This window comes from Bison bison, unplaced genomic scaffold (genome assembly GCF_000754665.1).
Source record: "Bison bison bison isolate TAMUID 2011002044 unplaced genomic scaffold, Bison_UMD1.0 scf7180017864456, whole genome shotgun sequence".
Classification (NCBI taxonomy): Eukaryota; Metazoa; Chordata; class Mammalia; order Artiodactyla; family Bovidae; genus Bison; species Bison bison.
Genome location: NW_011495018.1, coordinates 28,199,218 through 28,212,276, shown reverse-complemented (window position 1 = coordinate 28,212,276; position 13,059 = coordinate 28,199,218). Strand labels below are relative to the sequence as shown.

The window sequence follows — 13,059 nt, the reverse complement described above, 5'->3', positions numbered from 1 at the left end:
AGAGGAACTAAAAAGCCTCTTGATGAAAGTGAAAGAGGAGAGTGAAAAAGTTGGCTTAAAGCTCAACATTCAGAAAACAAAGATCATGGCATCTGGTCCCATCACTTCATGGGAAATAGAAGGGGAAACAGTGAAAACAGTGTCAGACTGTATTTTTGGGGGCTCCAAAATCACTGCAGATGGTGACTGCAGCCATGAAATTAAAAGACGCTTACTCCTTGGAAGAAAAGTTATGACGAAGCTAGACAGCATATTCAAAAGCAGAGACATTACTTTGCCAACAAAGGTCCATCTAGTCAAGGCTATGGTTTTTCCTGTGGTCATGTATGGATGTGAGAGTTGGACTGTGAAGAAGGCTGAGCGCCGAAGAATTGATGCCTTTGAACTGTGGTGTTGGAGAAGACTCTTGAGAGTCCCTTGGACTGCAAGGAGATCCAACCAGTCCATTCTGAAGGAGATGAGCCCTGGGATTTCTTTGGAAGGACTGATACTGAAGCTGAAACTCCAGTACTTTGGCCACCTCATGCGAAGAGTTGACTCATTGGAAAAGCCTCTGATGCTGGGAGGGATTGGGGGCAGGAGGAGAAGGGGACGACAGAGGATGAGATGGCTGGATGGCATCGCCGACTCGATGGACGTGAGTCTGGGTGAACTCCGGGAGTTGGTGATGGACAGGGAGGCCGGGCGTGCTGCGATTCATGGGGTCGAGAAGAGTTGGACACGACTGAGCGACTGAACTGAACTGATTGACCATAAGACCATTCTGCTGTAAAAGATAAAATAACAAAAAACCAAAAAGGGACATTAAAAGGACATAATGAAACATATGAACAATGAAAGTAGAAAGACTTTATTGCAAAATACAAAATCCTTAAATAAACTAAAATGTGTGTGGGTTCACTGCAATACTGTGCAAATAACTGATTGTGGGCTACATGTAAGCACTTGTCTTACATGCAAGTCTTTTATTCACAGTTATATAATATATATAATATAATACATATTTTTGTCTTAGATTTTTGTAATATAATACATATTATAAATATATATTACATATATTTTTGTTGTCAGTGATGATTTATCTCCTTGTTCAGCATTGTACTTTTTCTTTTATATTAAAATTTCCTTTGTTAAGAGAAGTATAAGTTTCCAGATACTAAGATGGATATTTTGTAACCGAGCTTTGTATTGTGTTGTGAAAACCTCTCCACTGTTGTTCCTGGCATCTTGTCCATCAACAGATGTTCAAAAGTTCTATGGGTCCTATGCCTTCAAATCACTGAAGGATTTGCAAACTGACATGTAACCATTTTTCAGTACAGTGTGCAATCTGGCTTTAAACACTCTTCTTTCACACTTCTTGTAAGTTTTATCAACCTATTTTGTATCAAGTTGACATACATTGTTGTTATCATCCACTATTTTAAGACTCTTCACTGTGTAGACCATAATGAGACCCAAGATTTATGTATTATAAAAATGGGAGTTCTGCATCAAGGGGAAATGAAACTAGACTGTCAACAAACTAATTTATCTTTTACGGCAAAATTGCATTATAGACGATTAGCTATGTAGCAAACATGCTTGCAACTTAAGATGTCTATAGCAAAGATGCTTGCAATGAAAGTACCTAGAACCCTCCCCAGCCCCTTGTGACCTCTAGTCTACTTTCTGTCTCTTTGAATTTGCTTAGCCTGGATATTTCATGTAAGTGGACTCAAACAACATTGTCCTTTGTGTCTACCTTCTTTTGCTAAGCATGTTTTCAAGATTCATCCATGTTGTAGCATGTGTCAGAATTTCACTCCTTTTCATAGTTGAATAATGTTCCATTGTTGTGGACATGTCACTTTGTAAAATTTTTATTTATTTTTAATTGGAGGATAATTGCTTTACAATATTGTGTTAGTTTCTGCCCTATATCAGCATGAATCAGTCGTAGTTATATGTATGTCCCCTCAGTCTTGAACCTCCCTCCCAGCTCCCACTCCATCCTGCCCTCTAGGTTGTCAAAGAGCACCAGATTTGAGCTCCCTGAATCACATAACAAATTTCCACTGGTTATCTAATTTTACATACGGTCATGTATATGTTTCAATGCTACTCTCTCAATTCATTCCACCCTCTCTTTATCCTGCTGTGTACACAAGTTTGTTCTCTATGTCTTTGTCTCCATTGTGCCCTGCAGATGGATTCATCAGTACCATCTTTCTAGATTCTGTATATGTGTGTTAATTTGTGATATTTGCCTTTCTCTTTTTGACTTACTTCGGACCTCCTTGGTCACTCAGACTGTAAAGAATCTGCCTGCAATGCAGGTAACCTGGGTTTAATCCCTGGATCAGGAAGATCCCCTGGAGAAGGGAATGGCTACCCACTCCAGTATTCTTGCCTGGAGAATTCCATGGACAGAGGAGCCTGGTGGGCTACAGTCCATGGGATCACAAAGAGTCGCACACAACTGAGTGACTAACACACATATTCTGACTTACTTCACTCTGTATAATAGGCTCTGTTGCTGCTACTGCTGCTGCTAAGTCACTTCAGCCGTATCCGATTCTGTGTGACCCCATAGACGGCAGCCACCAGGCTCCCCTGTCCCTGGGATTCTCCAGGCAAGAACACTGGAGTGGGTTGCCATTTCCTTCTCCAATGCATGAAAGTGAAAAGTCAAAGTGAAGTCGCTCAGTCGTGTCCGACTCTTAGCAACCCCATGGACTGCAGCCTACCAGGCTCCTCCATCCATGGGATTTTCCAGGCAAAGTACTGGAGTGGGGTGCCACTACCTTCTCCGATAATAGGCTCTAGGTTCATCCATCTCTTTAGAACTGAGTCAAATGTATTCCTTTTAATGGCTGAGTAATATTTGATCATGTGTATGTACAACAACTTCTTTATCCATTTGTCTGTTGATGGACATCTAGGTTGCTTCCACGTCCTAATTATTGTAAATAGTGCTGTGATGAACATTGGGGTATACGTGCCTTTTAGGATTATGGTTTTCTCAGAGCATATGCCCAGTAGAGGGATTGCTGAGTTATGTGGTAGTTTTATTCCTAGCTTTTATAGGAATCTCCATGCATATGTCACATTTTGCTTATCCATTTATCTCTTGATGGACACTTGTTTCCATATTTTGACTATTGTGAACAAAGCTGCTATGAAAATGCATGTCCAAATATCTCTTGAGACTCTGCTTTCAACTCTTTTGAGCTTAGGAGTAGAATTGCTGGATCATAAGGTAATTAAATGTTCAGCTCTTTGAGGAACTCCCAAATTATTTTCTGTAGTGATTGCACCATTTATTTTATTTATTTTCCTAACAGCAATGTATGTGTCAAATTTTCCACATTCTCAACAATACCTGCTGCTGCTAAGTCACTTCAGTAGTGTCCGACTCTGTGTGACCCCAGAGACAGCAGCCCACCAGGCTCCTCCGTCCCTGGGATTCTGGCAAGAACATTGGAGTGGGGTGCCATTGCCTTCTCCGCAACAATAACCTAGTAGGTGTGAAAGCCCAAGACAAATGCAAATCAAAACCTCAGTGAGGTGCCATTTCATACCAACAATACTAATAGATGTGAAATGGCATCTCACTGAGGTTTTGATTTGCATTTCCCCTGGGCTTCTCTGGTGGCTCAGACAATAAAGTGTCTGCCTGCAATGCAAGAGATCCAGGTTTGATCCCTGGGTTGGCAAGATCCCCTGGAGAAGGAAATGGCAACCCACTCCAGGACTCTTGCCTGGAAAATCCCATGGATGGAGGAGCCTGGTAGGTTGCAGTCCATGGGGTCACAAAGAGTCAGACAAGACTGAACTTCACTTAATGACTGATTTGGGTTTCCCGGGTGGCGCTAGCAGTAAAGAACCTGCCTGCGAATGCAGGAGACTTAAGGGACTGTGAGTTCTATCCCTGGGTCAGAAAGATCCCCTGGAGGAGGGCATGGCAACCCACTCCAGTATTCTTGCCTGGAGAATCCCACGGACAGAGGAGCCTAGCAGGCTACAGTCCATAGAGTCGCAAAGAGTTGGACATGACTGAAGCAACTTAGCACACAATGACTAATGATGTTGAGCATCTTTTCATGAGCTTATTGGCCATTTGTATATTTTCTTTGGAGAAATGTCTATTCAGGTTATTTATTTATTTAAAACTGGATTGTCCATTTTTTTATATTTATCCCTCATTATATATTTAAAGCAGATTTCATATAGGCAACAATTGGGTCTTGTCTGTTTTATCTAGTCTGTCTTTTAATTGGTGTATTAAAAGACTACTCACATTTTAAATGTTTTTTGATAAAGTTGGATTAATATCTACCATATTTGTGACTATTTTCTATTCTATTCTTTGCAATTCTTTGTTTCTTTATTTGAATATTCTCCTTTTTTCTTCTCTAGTTTTTTTTCTTCTCTAGTTTTAATCCAGCATTTTATATGATTTCATTTTCTCTCCTCTCTTAGCATGTTAATTATACTTTAAAAAAGCTTTAGTGATTTCCCTAAAGTTTGAAATATACATTTACAACTAATCTAAGTCCAATTCCAAATACACTATACCAGTTCATGAATAGTGCAGGTATCTTATAAAAGAATTATAAATCCCTCCTTCCTGTCCCTTATAATGTTGTCATTCATTTCACTTATCTATAAGCTGTAATCTCCCAACACATTGTTGCTATTTTTATTATTTATTTATTTATTTGTGATTGTGCTGGGTCTTCCTTGCTGTTTACAGGCTTTCTCTAGCTGCCGCAGGAGGGGCTACTTTTCATCGTGGTGCGTGGGCTTCTCGTTGCGATGGCTTCTCTTGACATTGAGCACAGACTTTAGGTGCTTGGGCTTCCGTAGTCGCAACTCGTGGACTCTAGAGCACTGGCTCAATAGTTGTGGTGCGTGGGTTTAGTTGCTCTGCGGCATGTGGAATCTTCCCGAACCAGGGATCAAACTTGTGTTCCTATATTGGAAGGCAGATTCTTACCACTGTACCACTAGTGAAGTCCTGTTGCTATTATTTGAGTAGCTGTATATTAGATCAATAAAATGAAAGATTTTATGTTCATTTGTTCCTTCTCTAATGCTCTTTTTTTGTTATATAGATGCAAGTTTCTGACCTATACCATTTTTCTTCTCTCTAAAGAATATCTTTTAATGTTTCTTGCAAGACAGGTCCACTGGCAACACATTCCCTTGGTTTTTGTCTGGAACATTCTTTATTTTTTCTTCACTTTTAAACATAATTTTGCAGTAATGAAGACCGAGCACAGCCACAAGTAAATAAATAAAATAAAAATAAGCAACAACAACAATAATAATAAAAGAACCTGGTAGAGATTCTGAAATAAATATTTATGAAAGTTTGTGGGCCTCTTATGATTAGGCCCTCAGGAGTTTTTGATTCTCAAGCTAGTCCACACAACCTCCAGAAATTTGTCAATTACTGTTTACATGTTCTTACCAGTTGCTTGCTCCAGTGGCTTCCATTCCCTATAAACTGTGATTGTCTGTAATTGCCTGTCTATCCAGTTTCAGAGGCAGTAGCTTGCCCTGAAAATTTTTTGTTTTAAGAATAATTACATAGAAATCTAGAAGGAAATATGTCAAAGTGTAATGGTAAACCCACAAACATGTTTTTTGCTTTTGTTGAGTAGTAGAAACATGGTACATTCATGTAGGGAAATAGTATGCTTGCTCCTTGGCTGCTTACTTCGCTTCAGTAAGTGTCCGACTCTTTGTGACCCCACGGACTGTAGCCCACGAGGCTCCTCTGTCCATAGGATTCTCCAGGCAAGAATACTGGAGTAGGTTGCCATTTCCTACTCTAGGGGATTTTCCCAACCCAGGGATAGAACCTAGGCTTACTGTACTGTAAGCAGATTCTTTACCACTGAGCCACCGGGGAAGCCTAGAACTGAAGATTAACTTTACTTAAAACAATTAAGGTGATGCTGATCAGACCACTGCATGGCCAATTTTAAGATGACTGTCGGAGCCGACTGCTATTTTTGCATATAGTCGCCTCCCTCCATCTGTGAAATCTCTTGCCCTCTGATGTCAGTGGGATAGGAGTTGGCCTTGGGACAGGAGTCTACCCTCTCCCTACCCGCCCCCCTCCATAGTTGGCATCCAAAATAAAGCAAATTTTCCTTTTCACCAGTCTTCCCTCTTCATTGGCTTTTGAACAGTAAGCAGCTGAACCCCACTTTCATTTACACAAACATACATTTTTATACATAGATGATATATGAAAGGATCCACAAGAAACTAGTAATTGTGGTTGCCTCATGGACAGAGGAGCCTGGTAGGCTGCAGTCCATGGGGTCGCTAAGAGTCGGGCACGACTGAGTGACTTCAATTTCACTTTTCACTTTCATGCATTGGAGAAGGAAATGGCAACCCACTCCAGTATTCTTGCCTGGAGAATCCCAGGGACAGAGGAGCCTAGTGGGCTACCGTCTATGGGGTCACACAGAGTCGGACACAACTGAAGCGACTTAGTAACAGCAGCAGATACGACTGTGTGACTGAGAATGCACTGGGAAAAAGAATTAAGGATAGGAATGGGAGAGAGTTGATTTTCTCAGTTTACTTTTTATTCTTTTTCACTTTTTTACGACTTACTTTAACTTTGTGTGTGTGTGTTTGTAATGGAAAAAATGCCATTGTGTCCTCTATTCTGATTGATTTCAGAACACTTTCAGGACATGGAAAGAAGAATTGTAAAACTTGGTGTCAGCTGTGGAAATAGTGGCCCATGTTCCCAGTGTGATTTGCCAGTAGTCAAAATTATAGAGACAGAAAGTAAAATGGTGTTTGTTAGAGTCTGGAGCTGGGGGAGGGAATGAGGAGTTATCGCTTAATGGGTATTGAGTTTCAGTTTTGTGAAATGAAAAGAATTCTGGAGATGGATGATGTTGATGGTTGTGCAACAATATAAATGAAGTTCATCCCATTGAACTGTGCACTTAAAAATGGTTGAGCTGGTAAATTTTACGTGTATTTTACCACAATTTAAAAAATTGGAAAAAAACCCACAAGACAGTTCTTAACATTTTAAAGTACAAATATATAGAACTTTATAATAACAGAAAAAGAACTATTAATGACAGAGAAGGATAAGTTAAGGTTTTCCCAGATTTAAAAAAAAACTAAAGAACTTATTGCTATAATAGCAGACACGCCCTACAAGAAATGCTAAACAGTTGTTCCAACTGAAACGAAAGGAGAGTAACTAAAAACTGTACAAAGAAGTAAAGAACACCAGTAATTATACCTACATAGTTAGGTGTAAAATCCAGTACTGTTGTATTTTTGGTTTGTAGCTTCTCTTTTTTCCCTATATGATTAAAAGACAAATGCAAAAACAACAATTATCTATGTCAATGGGCACACAATGCATACATATGTAATCTGTGACAATAACAACATAAGGAAGGGAGGATGAAGCTGTGTAAGAGCAGAGTTTTGTATATTCTTGAGGCTAAGTTGGTTTAATTCAAACTAGATTATTATTAACCGAAGCTGTTACCTCTAACACCCAGCCACTAAGAAAATAACTAAAAACAAAATCAGAAAAAGAAATGAGAAGAGAATCAAAATAGTGCACTAGAAAAAAATTAAGCACAAAGTAAGGCAGCAGTAGGAACTTCCCTGGTGGTGCAGTGGTTAAGACTCTGAGTTTCCAACACGGGAGCTGGTGTTCAATCCCTGGTTGGGGAACTAGATCCCACATGCCACAACTAAAGAACCTGCATGCCACAACTAAGACCCAGTGCAGCCAAATAAATAATAAATATTTTTTAAAAAGATAAAGCACAATAGAGTCACCCCAGTGATGTTCCTGTGTGTTCAGATTGCTGAATTTGAGTGAACCATCCTTGAAAAAACAAAGGACTTCCCTGGTGGTCCAATGGCTAAGACTCTGTACTCCTAATGCAGGGGGTCTGGGTTCGATTCCTGGTCAGGGAACTAGATCCCACATGGCACAACTAAAGACTCTGCATGCTCATCAAAGATTGAAGATCATGTTTGTAACAACTAATGCCTGGCACAGCCAAATAAATAAATTGAAAAAAAAAAAAGAAAAAACAAAATACAATGTGAATAGAAAGACTCATCACTGCCACCCCCCATCCTTTTCTAAAAATAATTTATAAGAAAAAATCATTAATATTTTACATAATTAGTTTCACCCAAGGTTCACACATGGAAGAAATAGCTAAGACATAACATCATAAATTCTCACTATGAAATCACAATAGAATCTGATATATTCTGAGTATTTGCAAGTTGGGAGAGAGCCTCAGAGATTATATTACTCATCCCCTCACTGCAGAGATGAGGTAGGTCACTGAGGCCCAAGAAGGTCTAGTGTGGGACCTTGGGGTCTAACCCCAGGGACAGCGCCTGGGTAGAATGCAGGCCTCCTGAAGCCTAACTCAGGGTGCCCTCTACTCCTTCGTCTTTATCAAAAGTAAACATGCTGCTGCTGCTAAGTCGCTTCAGTTGTGTCCGACTCTGTGTGACCCCAGAGACGGCAGCCCACCAGGCTCCCCCGTCCCTGGGATTCCCCAGGCAAGAACACTGGAGTGGTATGCCAGTTCGTTCTCCAATGCACAAAAGTGAAAAGTGAAAGTGAAGTCGCTCAATCATGTCTGACTCCTAGCGACCCCATGGACTGCAGCCTACCAGGCTCCTCCGTCCATGGGATTTCCCAGGCAAGAATACTGGAGTGGGGTGCCATCGCCTTCTCCAAAAGTAAACATAAAATTCACCAAATGATAAAGTGCACATGCTAATGTGGGCAAGAGCTTCAGTCGTATCCAACTCTTTGTGACCCCACGGACTGTAACCTGTCAGACTCCTCTATCAGTGGGATTTTCCAGGCAAGGATACTCAAATGGGTTGCCATGCCCTCCTCCGGGGGATCTTCCCCACCCAAGAGTTGAACCTATATGTCTTACATCTCCTGCATTGGCAGGTGGGTTCTTTACCATTAACTGCCTCCTGAGAAACCCCACACAAGGTGGTGCAGATTAGCAATTTGGTCTTGCAATGTGATTCCTTTAGCCATCAGTCAGTTATGTAACCCACCTTGGAGTGGGAATTTTTCATACGAGATTGTTCAGCATTCTGAGGGAAGACTCATACAGGCTAAACACGGCTTCTTCGTGGATTCAGGAAGATTTTTCATGGCTCTTAGCCTGTGGTGGGCAGGCTGTCAGCTGCACAGCAGAATTCCAGTTTCCAAGCAGCACTGTGAGGTGCGTCCTGGCTTCAAGCAGCACAGCGATATCTGTATGGTGCATGCAGGATAACCTTTCTTCATCCAGTCTTTCCCCAAAGGAGGGCCTTTTGGATTAATCATTCCTTCGACAAAATGGTGAATGGTCCACACCAGTCTGAAGTCCACTCCTAGGCGTCCCTACTATATTGATATAAACCATAACCATTATGAGGAAAGGCGTTAGCAGACACTGTCTCCATGGTCTCTGGTGTTGGTCATGGGAAACTCGCCCTGTCAAAGGTTGGTATAATGTTGGCCTTTTGGCTACAGTTTCTTGCCCCGGGGGAAATGTCTAGTTTGCAGACCTCCTCGACAGCAATATTCCCACTCAACTTTCATGGGTAACCACTTCCCTGCCCAGGTGCAGTAGGCAACGGTGTGGTTTCAGGAGCCTGGGTGATCTGGCCTGGGTCAAACAGTAGAGTCGGGCCCTTCCGGGTGTCTCCAGGTAGTGCCTTTAACAGGTAACCACCAGGGAGCATCTGTAACTGCCTGTTGGCTATCAGACTTCCTGTGCTCACTCAACATCTCTTCAAAGCCAAAGGAGTCAGCAAACTTGTCATGCTCTGTCAAATAGCTGGTTGAGTTTACAGCTTCTCAAATTTAGCCTTACTGACCTCATAGGCGTCCTTGTAAAAAGGATCAATAGCAACTCTCTTCACAGATGCTTCTCCATCCTACTTTATCTGAGGATCATCAGTGCCCATTGTAAATACTCTGGCAGGGATGGGGCCATTTTGGTGGGTAGAAACAGCCGATCTCCGGGCGTCTTGTGAGTATAGGTGTGCAACCCCCATCTGCTACAGACCCCGGGGCACTGGGGAATGCCCAAACTGCCCGAGCCTGTGAGGAACACCACGCCCAGGCCTCTTTGCCTCCCACCAGCCAGCCTGGGCCCCTCATCAAGAGCAGAGGCAACAAGAGGATGAGCTAGATACAGTTTTTGTTTTTTTTTGTTTTGTTTGTTTTTAAAAAACCTTAGATTTTCTTTATTCATTGGTCCATTTCTACAACAAATATATCCAAAACACTACACGATAAAATTATTTACAACATTTCCAAATGAGAAGATTCTTTCTGTCCTGCTACTGCTATTCACACACAGTACTTCCACAGCACATCATGAGAAGATTCAGTTCAGTTCAGTTCAGTCGTCAGTCGTGTCCAACTCTTTGCGACCCCATGAATCGCAGCACGCCAGGCCTCCCTGTCCATCACCAACTCCCAGAGTTCACTCAGACTCACGTCCATCGAGTCAGTGATGCCATCCAGCCATCTCATCCTCTGTTGTCCCCTTCTCCTCCTGCCCCCAATCCCTCCCAGCATCAGAGTCTTTTCCAATGAGTCAACTCTTCGCATGAGGTGGCCAAAGTACTGGAGTTTCAGCTTCAGTATCAGTCCTTCCAAAGAAATCCCAGGGCTGATCTCCTTCAGAATGGACTGGTTGAATCTCCTTGCAGTCCAAGGGACTCTCAAGAGTCTTCTCCAACACCACAGTTCAAAAGCATCAATTCTTCGGCGCTCAGCTTTCTTCACAGTCCAACTCTCACATCCATACATGATAAGATTACCCTGTACTCTAAACTGGTTAAGAAATGTGAAAACTAATAATGTAATCACATTAGCCCTCCTCAATATGTGGCAACATTTTAGAAACCTTGAACTTCATCTTGCAACATCTAAAGAGTTCAACAACAGCTTTCCCCATTGTACTTTACGAAATAAGTTGCAGGGACTAGGAGAAGAACCACATTGTCAAGATAACTAACTGTACAGAAATGGATTTAAAAAGTCACACCTCAAAATTACTTTTTGTGAATTTCACACACATTTACAAATATCACATTGTCATCCAGCTTGTTTACTTGGATTTTCTTTGCTTGGACTGCACTACATTGGTTATGTCTTTAGCAGAGCTAGGGGCTGAAGCAGAGAGGATGGTTCATGATGTCCATTTTCCATATTGTCAGAAGCCACAAGCCAGCTCTTCACTTTGAGCGTTTATTTGGCTTGGAGTTTTGGACTTTTCAATTACCTCTTTGGGCTCTCTGTTTTGTCCAGAGACTATGGCAGCATTTGCCTTGAGTTCTAACCTGGGAACAGACCCCTGTAGTGTTGTGGCTGGAGTTTCCTTTGGGACCAAACTCTGTGAAGGGCCTGATGGTCAGCTTGAAAATTCTGGCTGTTTAGGGCCTGAGTTTTCCAAGCTAATTCCTTGTTTTCCAGGTAATGGCTGCTTATCAGCCTCCTCCAGACCAGCTGGGTGAGTATCTGGAGTGCTTGGATTCGCTATTTTTCTTCTACCAAGGAGGTTTCTTCTTCTGTTTATTTGCATTGATGTTATTTTGCTTATTGTGTACCCCAAAATTGCCTGTAGAGATATCACTCTGCAATAAGTTGACCAACAATGGGTTTGTTCGTGTGACATCCTTATTGACTGGGAAGCCTAGATTCTGACCACAGAACATCTGATTTCCATTGGGTGCACCAATGGAAGGTGCGTTGAAAGGCATCCGATGGCCGGAGAAGTAGTTTCTGGGGGCACTGTTTCCCTGCATGGCCTGCACATGAGGGCGGGGGAACATGGTGCTTTGTTGCATGCTAACATCAGGCATCATCTGAGACGAGCTATCATTATTTGCTATAGTAGCAGGATCACCATGCTGCTGGGCCATACAGGTATATGTATGTGTGTGTGTGTGTGTGTGTGTGTGTGTGTATATATATATACATACAATTTATGTATTGGCTGTGCTGGGTCTTCATTGTTTCATGGGCTTTTCTCTAGTTGTGGTGAGTGGGGGCTACTTTCTAGATGCAGTGCACAGGCTTCTCACTGCAGAAACTTCTCTTGTTTTGAAGCACAGGCTCAAGGGTGCACGGACTTCAGTAGTTGTGGCACATGTGCTCAGCAGTTGCAGCTCCTGGGCTCTAGAGCACAGGCTTAATAGTTGTTGGGCTATATAGTTTTAAATATTGTTTTTCTTTCACATTACTTTGTAAACATGGTTTTGTGTTTCTCCATGTTCTGGCAGCAGCAAGCTGTTTTATAATATTAGTATTTAATAATTTAAGCTTTCATTATAGGGTTGTTTGCAGCTTTTTTGAGTCCCAGTGATGTAAGTGTTTTAGTACATATAGATTTTTTTTCTTTTATTCTATTTCACTGGGTTTTAAATTCCTAGATGAGAGATTGGGTCAAAAGAAAGCCAGTTGGCTCTTGCCAAGTGTTACCTAAGTATGCCTCTAGAAGGATTATTACCTGGCCCTAGACAGGTGTGAATATATCTGTTTCCCAACGCTGATACCCAGCGTTGGGTATCTAATTTTTACTTGGTTTAATGGTTGTTAATTGGAACCATACTATACTTACAGTCTTTAATTTGTATTTCCCTAATTACTAAGGAAGTTGAGTCTTTTTAAAAATAAATATGTTGTTTATTACTTGTTTATCCTGTTAGATGCCTACTCGATTCAAAGCAACAGACATTCTGAGTGCCCACTCTGTGCTAGGAGCTGTGTACATCCCTTAAAGGGGCAGTGACCTAATAAAAATGATCCTGTGGAATAGGGTGGGGGAACCAGGATAGTATAGGAAACATAAGAGTAGCTATACTCTCTCAGTAGAAGCACAGTCCTGGCAAACTGCTTGGGGAAAGGCCTGTGGGTGGAAGACAAAGAAGGGAAAGGTTGACTCTGCCTGAAAAAGATTAGGTCACACTTTAGAGCTAGGGCTGAATAAGATTTGTCCAGGTGAGAAAATGATGTATGGG

General features: G+C 41.7%; 1 pseudogene; it reads right to left on the bottom strand.

Annotated features, from left to right (window-relative positions):
* Window positions 1-9,198: 9,198 nt before the first annotated feature.
* On the bottom strand, window positions 9,199-11,871 carry LOC105002792 (annotated as a pseudogene).
* Window positions 11,872-13,059: the final 1,188 nt, after the last annotated feature.